At 47.7% G+C, this 10,880-nt stretch overlaps 1 long non-coding RNA gene across 1 annotated transcript; it reads left to right on the forward strand.

Annotated features, from left to right (window-relative positions):
• Positions 1-1,214: 1,214 nt before the first annotated feature.
• LOC145525410 (uncharacterized) lies at positions 1,215-8,011 on the forward strand. Its single transcript, XR_014068198.1, has 4 exons — positions 1,215-2,204; positions 2,317-3,457; positions 7,316-7,433; positions 7,622-8,011. It is a non-coding gene; the product is annotated as an uncharacterized LOC145525410 (long non-coding RNA).
• Positions 8,012-10,880: the final 2,869 nt, after the last annotated feature.

Raw genomic sequence — 10,880 nt, forward strand, 5'->3', positions numbered from 1 at the left:
TATAGACTAAGCAACAGTTTCATAAAGCAATACCTCTTATATTTCCTAATAAGCCTTTCTTCCCTACAAAGGGCTCTGTGCCCATCGGGGCTTTTTGTGTGGAAGCTCTCAATGCTGTTTTGTTGTTAAGGAGCAGCCATGCACATTAGCTCCAAAGGCACAGGTACATTTATTAAGCAAACCAATATGCTAGCAAGAGGAATTTAGATTGCATACTCTATATCCCAGATAATTTTATTAGGGTATTACCATTCAGGGGCCTTGTCAATTGAGGTTTCAGAAAGATCTGTTTTAGAAGAGAATCAGAATAGGCCTTTTGCCTAAGTCATAGAAAATAAGAAGAGGTTTATTATAGCCAACATCAGAAAGACAGACATCATCTTTAAGGTGAGCACTGAGGCAGCCTCCCGAGAATCCCTGAGGCCTGAGAAGCTGTGCTCGATCAGCCCTCTTTCTCATGACTCTGCCATGGGTGGGATCTCGTGAGCTGGCTCCCGGCATAACTCCTGTTATCTTCTTAGCCTCTTCATGAAGGAAGGAGGTCCAGAGCAGCATGTCGATTGACAAATAAGGTACCATCTATGGTGACCACCACTCAGGGCCAGAGATGGCCACTTGGGATGGGTCTTTTATTGGTGGATTATACCCTGGCTAAGTTCTCCACCATTCAAGTTCAGAATGTAGACCTTTTCAGTGCATCCAAAATCATCCATCTTTCAGGGCAAACTCACATGATCCAGGCTGAAAAGACACTGATGCAATGTGAGAATGTCAACGGAACTGTTTGTAAAGATGCTGTCTCTTCTCCAGGTGTTACAGCTGCAAGAGACAGGAATCCTAATTCAAAATGGCTTAAGCACAAAAGAGATTTATTGGCTGCCAAAGCTGAAAGTCCCAGGGGGTGAATTCAGCTTCAGGCACAGCTGGATTCAGAGCTCAAATGGTACCACTGGAAAGCAATTTTTTCCTTTTCTGAGTTCTGTCTTCTACCAGGTCGACTTCCATCTTAGACTCCACATGGTGAAAAGAAGGCTTCCTGCCCTCCAGGATCCCATCCTCAGCTTCAAGGCCAGCTGGCAAGAGTGAAAGGTTCTCTTCTGGAAGCCCCAGAAAGCACTTCATTGCATCACTTAAGTTCTAATTAGATCATAGAACTCAGCTCAGTGTCCAGGAGAGGAATGTTATGTTCTGACTGCCTGAAGCCTAGATCACCTGGAGACCCAAGGATGTTTCACCCTTCCACCAACAGTTGATGCCTCATCTAAAGTAGAAGGGTTGAGAGTAGACAAGAGGGAGGGCAATAGGATAGGGTATCACGATGCTAGGCAGCAAATCCAACCGATGCCCATATGCCAGGACTTTCCTTTACAGCATTGAGGACATGAAAACATTCTTTTTTTATTGGAGTATAATTGCTTTACAATGTTGTGTTAGTTTCTACTATACAACAAAGTGAATCAGCTGTATGTGCACATATATCTCCTCCCTCTTGAGCCTCCTTCCCATCTCTCACGCCATCCTACCCCTCTAGGTCGTCACAGAGCACTGAGTTGAGCTCCCTGTGCTACAGAGCAGCTTCCCACTAGCTATTGATTTTACACATGGTAGTGTGTACATTCAGAGAAGGCAATGGCACCCCACTCCAGTACTCTTGCCTAGAAAATCCCATGGACGGAGGAGCCTGGTAGGCTACAGTCCATGGGGTCGCGAAGAGTCGGACACGACCAAGCGACTTCACTTTCACTTTTCACTTTCATACATTGGAAGGAAATGGCAACCCACTCCAGTGTTCTTGCCTGGAGAACCCCAGGGATGGCGGAGCCTGGTGGGCTGCCGTCTATGGGGTCGCACAGAGTCGGACACAATTGAAGCGACTTAGCAGCAGCAGCAGCAGTGTGTATATTTCAATGCTACTCTTTCAGTTGAAATTGGTGTCCCCTTGTGGACACCAAAATATTCTTCAGAGGCTTACTTAGTGTGTCTAAATGAGGCAAGAGAAATATTAGGGAGCAAGAAGGCTTCCACTAAGATCTAGGAATTGTCCTCACCCCAAAGCAGAAGACTTGTGTCTAGGGCAGAGCTGTTTAGACTAGCAACCCTCCTTCTTGGAGCCTGGTTTCTGCGCTGGACCCCACTCCTTCTGCCAGAACATTCTGCCTTTGTTCAGAGGGATTAACATCACTGAATCTGTGGCAGAGCTATAGGTGAGTCACTCTGCCTAGCCTTGCCCAGCCTATGCAGGTTGTCTTGACTTTGACTCATCCACATCAATTTATAAATAAAGTGCATCTCCATGGTTCCTTCTACTTTTCTTAGGGCCATTCTGCCTCAACTCTGTTGAGCAGCCTAATGAAACAGAGCAGGGAAGAGACTTCCTAGCTTATGTTTACAGATGGTGTCCTGAAAGAAAAGAGAGGGAAAACTATCTGCCCAGGTTCACATCTTGCTAGATGGAAGCAAGCTCCAAGCACCTGTGATGAACCCCCTGGCTCAGTGCTTTTCACATACATGAAGCTGCCTATTGAAGTCCATGTGTGAGTAACAGACCTCTCTCCAACTCACCACTGAAAGGTACCTTATTTCCACCATAAGGAGGAAATAAGGATCCCCTATTCTTAGCCACTCCCAGGCAATTTCCTACTACTTTCTCCTATCCTTGGCCCCTGAGCCATCCTCACAGGCACTGCCACTGTGAGACAATTCCTCTTGGCTCTGGAGTGAGGGAGGACCTGCAAGCAATTTGTCCCTGAAAACTGGCATGTATGCTATCTGATGCAGTTGGTGCTCAGATAAGACGAGATGAATGGCAAACAACATTTCGAATGACAGGTGTCATTTGTTAACGTGCTCTAGATCAATGGCTTCCAAAATTAAAACGTTCTTTATCTGTCACAGGTCCCTACCAGGCCCTCTGGAGGGTGGAGGTACCAGCTACAGATTGGTGTGAAGGTGGGGGCCATGGAGAAGGGGAGACTGTCAGCCTTAGAGGGGTGGCATTTCCCACCAGAGCTACAAGAAGTCTCCATCCAACCTTGGAGGCTCCAGAGAGTCTCCAAATAAGTCAGGCTGTGGGGAGTGGGAAGTTTAGACACTGGCATTCTGTAGCTGGAGAGGGATGGGGCACAGTCTCCAAGTTTCTCGGAAAATCCTGGGCATGCACAGAGGCCAGGACCCTCCATGTTTGCCTCTCTCACCTGGAGGAAACCAGCCCATGAAAGGGAGAGCCTTCTGCTCTTTTCTGGCATCCTTGGGGATCCATGGGCATCATAGACGCCTGGGCCTCCTGGCCCGTGTCCCAGCGCACATGAGTTCACCTGTGGTTGTGAAGATCGTTCTTAGCATCCCGTTCTCCGAGTACTCACTCTCTCTTATCTGCCTGCTGGTTTCCCTGAGGGGCCAAGAGCAACCGCAAAGTGCTGGGAAGTTAATGCCCAGGGCTGGAGGAGGCAGTGTGTGGGTAAGTGCTCCAGCCTCCTTGTCCTCCACTGGCACAATTCTGAGGCAAAAGCCCTGTGGGTTTCAGAAGTCCCTGGGGACTAATCCTGGCCACCCATGAGGGTGACTTGTTTGTTAACATCCACTTCAATGGCTCTCTGTCTTCCAGAGCTAACTGGCTTCACTTCCTCCTGTGCTTCCTGATGAACCTCCTTCTAAAATAAATACCCATGTCCTTGTCTTCCAGAAATGTTCCTCTCTGCGTATACTCTGTACCATCCTTCCTTCCCCTGAGCCTTCCATAGGATCACAGGGTTTTGTGAGCAGAGGACGAAAGAAGGCCTACACTTGGCTCTAGGCTTCATCCTGATTGACCACAAATCACAGAGTATTGCTATCGCCCATTCCTGCCTTCAGGACTTCCCAGGGGCTCAGTGGGTAAAGAATATGCCTGCATTGCAGGAGATGCAGAAGACATGGGTTTGATCCCTGGGTTGGGAAGATCCCCTGGAGGAAGCCATCTTGCCTGGGAAATCCCATGGACAGAGGAGCCTGGTGGATCTCAAAGAGTCTGACATGACTGACTGACTGAGCACACACACACATCTCTGCTCTCACTGTCACCTTGGCCCTGGACTTATCAGTTAGCGACCCAGCCACAAACTGGGAGGTATTCTCTTGATCTCTCTGGACCTGGTAGAGTCCCAGCATCTGCACAGGCACAAACAAGTGAGGTGGTAGAAAGAATAAGGAGGGTGCTTGGCTTCCAGCTGTGACATTAACTCTGTGTCCTTGGGGAAGACACATAACATTTCTGGGCATCAGTGTCCCATATCTATAACGAGAAAGTATCTCAACCCAGCTCATGGGATTGTGGCTACAATCAAATGGGAAAATGTATGTGAGGCATGTGTGTTCAGGCACATTCAGTCATGTTCAACTCTTTGCGACCCCACAGACTATAGCCCACCAGGCTCCTCTGTCCATGAAATTTCCCAGGCAAGAATACTGGAGTGGGTAGCCATTTCCTTCTCCAGGGAATCTTCTCGACCCAGGGATCGAACCCATACCTCCCTAGTCTCCTGCACTGGCAGGCGGATTCTTTACCGCTGAGCCACCTGGGAAGCCCTCAAATGTACATGAAACTCTTTATAATCTATAACTTTTTTCATGGCTGATATTCAGGTAGTATCTACCAGATTAGCTCTGTTATTTATGGCTGTTGTTTGCTCTGATTGGTTGGACCTGTGCTCTCCCTGTTATTGAATACGTCAAATGCCATATCTGATGCTATCCACCTGCAATGTGGGAGACTTTGGTTATATCCCTGGGTTGGGAAGATCCCCTGGAGAAGGAAACAGCTACCTACTCCAGTATTATGGCCTGGAAAATTTCATGGTCTGTATAGTCCATGGGGTTGCAAAGCGTCGGACACAACTGAGCGACTTTCACTTTCACTCTCTTTCTTTAAAGCTATGATTACACATACATAGCATGTCCCCTGTTCAGCAGCAGCTGGCCAAGCTCCCTGAATGGTAAAGTCACAGCTCACCTCTAAAGAGAGTGCAGAGGAGAGCCATGCTTCTCTGAGCTCTTCCCAATCTGACTGTTGCCAAGAAAGAACACAGGGAATGCAAGATGTACAAGGCATTCTGCAGACGGATGGATCCCATTTCAAAGGTACAAACACAGAGCGCATTGTGCAAATCTTCCACAAGTCCAGCTTTGAGGCCCAGCTCGTTGCCAAGGAGCCCAGTGTTCCTCCAGCTTAATTAAGCGTGTTTAAAGGGCCACACGCCCTCCTCCATCCATCCTCAAAAAGGCCCTCAGCAGAACTCAGTTGATTAATAAGAGGCCATGTGAGTAGGTGCAGTCTCGCTGGTGGAGAAGGACTGACCTGGGCTCAGAGCTACGTGATGCTAGCCTTAAATAATCTTGAGAGGTTGGGGAGGGTGACCTGGAACAGGGCCGTGGGTACCCAGGGTTGGGCACCAGAAGGATAGACTAACCCTACCCAGTGTGACTGAATACTCTGAACACTCAAAATGAGGCAGGAAGAGCAAAGGCCTAAATTAACACCTGTTTGCATATTCATTGTCAACTGTGAATTGTTTAAACTAAATTCATTTATTGTGGAAAACCCATAGTGACTGTCAGAAAATGGTAAGAACCCTTGGGCCTGAATTTTTTTTTGGAATAGAGAAGACTGAAAACCTGTCCTTCCAGACACTCAGAAAGGAAGACTCCACTCTAGTTCAAGCGAGCAGTGATTATACTTAACCACCCCCCTTCCCCACTCCCGGGTAACTATCAGCTCAGCTCTGAAAGGTGGTGACTCCTTAACCATCCTTTCTGCCACAGTCATTACTGTGGCTTTGAGGTTGGCACTCAGGACTCTGGATTAACCCACTCACAAGGAGAACACAGGGAAAGGTGGGAGGGTTAGATTTGTGGGGCCAAGGGGCAAGTTTTGACTTAGTGGTGTTTTCCTGTGCCAAGGAGGAAGGTAGGACCAAGAGCAGTGGCTTCAGAAGAAGATAGGAGGAGAGGAAATTGACTTTTATTGAGCACCTCCTACCTGCAACCCCTTAGTGATGCCTAAGGGCTTTTTTTTTAATTTATATTTTATATTCTGGAAAGTTCTACAGGCACAGAATGTAGGGTATAGTTCGAGCTGAGGCAGAAAAGGAAAGACAACCTCAACGGAAGTAGGTTACCTTTATTCAGGCAAGGAAGGGTGACAGTCGGCCTAACGACCAAGCTGAGCACCGAGAGGGATCAGGGAGGCTCCATATTTACAGGGGGTTTGTGGAAGCAATAAGGGAAACGTTAATCAGGCGGGATGTTTTGGGTATTTTTTTAGTTGAGATGGCATTTGTAGTTGGGAAGGGGGTGATAAGTCTTCTGGGCAGGTGTGGGGGTGGAAGGTTTCTGGACAGGGGGTGATAAGTCTCAGATAGATGCAACCAGCCTGGAGCATCAGGGAGGGACCTAAAGTTCTGTTTTGTTTTCTCCGAAGTTAGATGATTCAGCAAGGGCCTTTGAGACTGTTGTTTTCTTTTCTAGGCCCAAAAGACTCCTTCACACACTACTGCAAGAGTGGACACTCCATTCAGAATCTCTGGTGAATGCTGAGTGTCATCTCTCTTCCTCTTCTCTCCCCGTAGTCACCTCAGTCTTTTCACCCTGTTGCTAGACCCCAGGGTCTCGGCTTAGTTTCATCTTATTTCCTATTGGGAGGAGGGAGGGGAAGAGGCAACTATTCCTCTTAAGTGTAATTGCTGTGTTACTACATGACAGTATTTCCACATTGCAGAATTACTACCCTTCATCTCCATAATAATGAAGGCCTTACTGTAGAAGATGAGGTGAGCAGGAGAGAGCAGGACAATCCTGTAGCATCACAATCCTGTAGCATCACTGGTTCCCTCGTCCCCTCACCCACATGCCCTCAGCTCTCTCACAACCACCCATTGTGGTCCAACACCATCCACACTGAGGAAACAGGGACTCAGAATGTTGCTGCTGCTGCTGCTAAGTCGCTTCAGTTGTGTCCGACTCTGTGCGACCCCATAGACGGCAGCCCACCAGGCTCCGCCGTCCCTGGGATTCTCCAGGCAAGAATACTGGAGTGGGTTGCCATTTCCTTCTCCAGGGCATGAAAGGGAAAAGTGAAAGTGAAGTCGCTCAGTCATATCTGACTCTTAGCGACCCCATGGACTGTAGCCCACCAGGCTCCTCCATCCATGGGATTTTCCAGGCAAGAGTACTGGAGTGGGGTGCCATTGCCTTCTCCGAGTGAACCACTAACACAGGGAGTGAGTGTCGATGCCAAGAACCAAGACGGATCTCTCACAAGGTCCCTGCCCTTTCCCCCCAGCTTCTGCCCTCGTCCTGGCTTGACCACAGTCTGGAATCCATTATTCTGTGCCTTGTGGGGCACAGTGAACTCTGGTTGACTTCTGACATTCCGAGTAGAGGAAGAATTCTGTCAACAAGTAAGGAGAGAGCGTTGCTGGGGGAGCTTGGACATGAGCGGCACTCGGAGCTAAAGAAGGTTACCTGGGGTCAGAGACGGAAGCAGGGAGTCAGCAGGAAGCTGGAGAGGGATGGGAAATGGCTGGAGTTCAGGGAGGGCTCTGAGGTTAGCTGAATTGCCTCAATGGGCCCTAAATCCAATGGCCAGTGTTTTTAGGAGAGAAGAGAAGGTAAGAGAGACACACTGAGGAGAAGGTGGTGTGGCGACAGAGCCAGAGGTTGGAACGACATTATCTGTGAGCCACAGGACACCAAGGATTGTTTACAGTGTCCAGAAGCCAGGAGAGGCCCCCTCAGAACTTCCAGGAGGAGCCAACCCTGCCCACATCTGAGTTGGAAAGATCCCCCAGAGAATGAAATGGCAACCCACTCCGTATTCTTGCCGGGAGAATCCAATGGACAGAGGAGCCTGGCGGGCTACAGTCCATGGGGTTGCAAAGAGTTGGACACAACTGAGTGACTAACACTGCCCACATCTTGATTGTAGACTTTTGGCCTCCAGAACTGTGAGAGAATAAATTTCTGTTGTTTTAAGCCAGCCAGGTGGTGGTAATTTGTTACAACAGCCTTAGCAAAATAACACAGGATCAATTCCCGGTGAGACTTATGGACAGACCAGGAAATGCCAGCAATGTGCCAGCTATGGGCCAAGGCTGGCCTTGGGTCAGAGATGAGGGGCCAGAGTCTCTCCTCAGGGACCAAATACTGAAGCTATAAGCTCAGAAAGCTTCTTCCTTGACTTAAGGTTGTGGCTGAAGCTTCAAATGCCCTCCTGGTCCCAGTCAGAGCAGATTCAGGGCCTTGACAGTGAAGAGGTCAAAGACTGCTGCTGAGTAGGGCTAAAGGCTTCCCTGGTGGCTCAGCTGGTAAAGAACCCACCTGCCAATGTAGGAGACTCAAGAGACATGGGTTCAAACTCTGGGTCAGGAAGATCCTCTGGAGAAGGAAGTGGCTGAATGCTCCCTTCCCTCCCAAATCTCCAAGCAAGCCCTCAGTGTCCAACCAGGAACCGCATCTTGTTTTCAAGGTCAGGCCAGGCAAGGGGAGGAAGAAAGCAGAGGGTGACAGGATGGGGAGCAGTGAACACTCCAGAATCTTTCTCTAGAGTGCAGACCCCATGGGCTCAGAGTTGGAAACCCTGCTCGGGGAAGTGATGCTCAAAGATATCCATTTCAGCCCAGAACAATACAGCAAAGGTATTTTCCTGGAGAACTGGACTTGGTTTGGCTGTCTGGCTCTCCCTGCTGTGAGTCACCTGTGAAGAAACTTCTTAGTTCTGGACCCTGGACCAGGCCATCCCCTCAATGACAAAACTCCTGGGGAGCAAGAGACCCATCCCTCTAAAGCCGGTTCATTGTCTTTGAATGAGGGAAAACAAACAAACTGGAGCAGGCTTTACCCAGAGCAAGAGGATGAAGGAGTCAAGAATTGGGCCCGGGACTTCCCTGGTGGTCCAGTGGCTAAGACTCCATGCTCCCAATTCAGGGCAGCTGGATTCAATCCCTGGTCAGGGAACTAGATCCCATATGTTGCCATTGAAAGATCCTGTGTGCCACAAGTAAGACCCAACTCAACCAAATAAAGAAATGTGCTGTGCTAAGTCACTTCAGTTGTGTCCAACTCTTTGTGACTCTATGGACACTGCAGCCTGCCAGGCTCCTCTGTCCATGAGATTTTTCAGGCAAGAATACTGGAGTGGGTTGCCATTTCCTACTCCAGGGGATCTTCCCAACCCAGGGATGGAACCCACTAATATTTAAAAAAGAGAGAGAGAGTTGAGCTGGGGCCAAGCTGAGCACCGAAATTGATGGAGATCCTGGAGAGTGGATTTTCTGAGTCAATTCTGACTTTTCTCTGACTCTGGGAGGACATCCTCACGGACCACGAAGGGAAACAACTGAATCATTTTTCCCCAGGGAGTTGGCTCACTCTGTAGCTTCATTAGAGTTTCAAATGCAAATTTAGGTAGAGCAGCAAAAATATATACATTAGTTACAGAATCACATTAATATGTAGAAAAGGTCTGATGCAAATTGGAAAGCGACATTTAGAAACTCTTTGATAAATGGTTGTGCAGAGCTTAAGATTTCATTTGGGAGTAGGATGTCAAAGAGGTGACATGTGGGGTTTCCACCAACAGCTCCTGTCTTCCAGTCTTGGCCCACACATGGCTCAGAAACTGCTGTTGGAATGACATCAACATGCAGGTGTAACTTTGACTGATCAAAATAGCTCATCAGTTCCCCCTGTAAATTATGTTATCCAAAGTCACTCAGGGTAGAGAGAAACAGAGCCTCACATGGCAGTGCTAGAGCGAGTGTGGGATGGTACCTCTTTTCTTCGTGGAAACTCAGCCAAATGTATCAGAAACCTCAAAATTTTTTGTATTTCCTGAGCTAGACTCACACATTTAAGAATTGAGTCTAAAGATACAGATAAGGGTTTACACAGGTCCCCTTACCTCCCCACCCCCTTAATCTAGGTAAAAGAATATTTCAGGGGAAGGATCAAATAAAATAAAATTACTTCTATCTTTTAGAGGAATGGAAAATTCATCCCAAAAGTAGTTGGCTACCTGATTTAGAAAATTTCTGGCTTTTTTGGCTATGAAAGTAAACTCCTTGGGTTAGCCTATTTGTAAGAGATAGAAAAAAAACAAACTAACTAAATTGTCCAGCATAACACAAGTAATAGAAATACTACAGTGGTCCCTTGGCAACTCAGAAGAAAGGAGTTTGGGGGATGATGAGGTAACCGAAAAGAGAGGAAATGGGAGAGGAATTTGGGGAGAGAGAACAAAGCCAAGATATCCAGTGGAAGGAGCTTGGATGAAACAGAGAGAGGCAGTAAAAAGTCCTCGAGGAAAGAATAATGGTGACTATTATTCCTTTTCCCATGCTGAAATCTTATTTTACCTAAATCCTTTAATACCAGTCATTATACAATAGACTGTGTTAAGGGAAATGAAAACGGGGGGAGCCAGCTCCTGGCTGATGAAATGAACCAAAAACCCTGGAGCAGCTGGCAGGAGAGAAGGAAGATGCTGAGCAGAAACGAAGAATGGAAATGGGACAGGAGTTCAGAACCAGAAGCAGAAGGAGAACGTGAGCACTCTACTCTGCCCTCTCACCCCACCCTCATTGCCCAGGACCCTCAGAAACATTAGCCAGGAAGATACCAGGAGACAGGTGCACCCAAGGAAATGTAGAAGAAACCATGCAAAGTGTCATCAGCGATTATCTCTGGGTGAGAGGGTTATGCTTTCTGTTGTGAATTTCTTCTTTGCTCATATATACTTTCAATTTTTAAACACGAGTATTCCTTGTGACATTTTTTTACAAGTAAAACTAAAAAATAATAATAAAAATTTGCCTACAGGACTGCCACAGACCTTATGCACTCAGTGG

This window comes from Giraffa tippelskirchi, chromosome 11, assembly GCF_054371585.1.
Source record: "Giraffa tippelskirchi isolate mGirTip1 chromosome 11, T2T-mGirTip1v1.2.pri, whole genome shotgun sequence".
Taxonomy (NCBI): domain Eukaryota; kingdom Metazoa; phylum Chordata; class Mammalia; order Artiodactyla; family Giraffidae; genus Giraffa; species Giraffa tippelskirchi.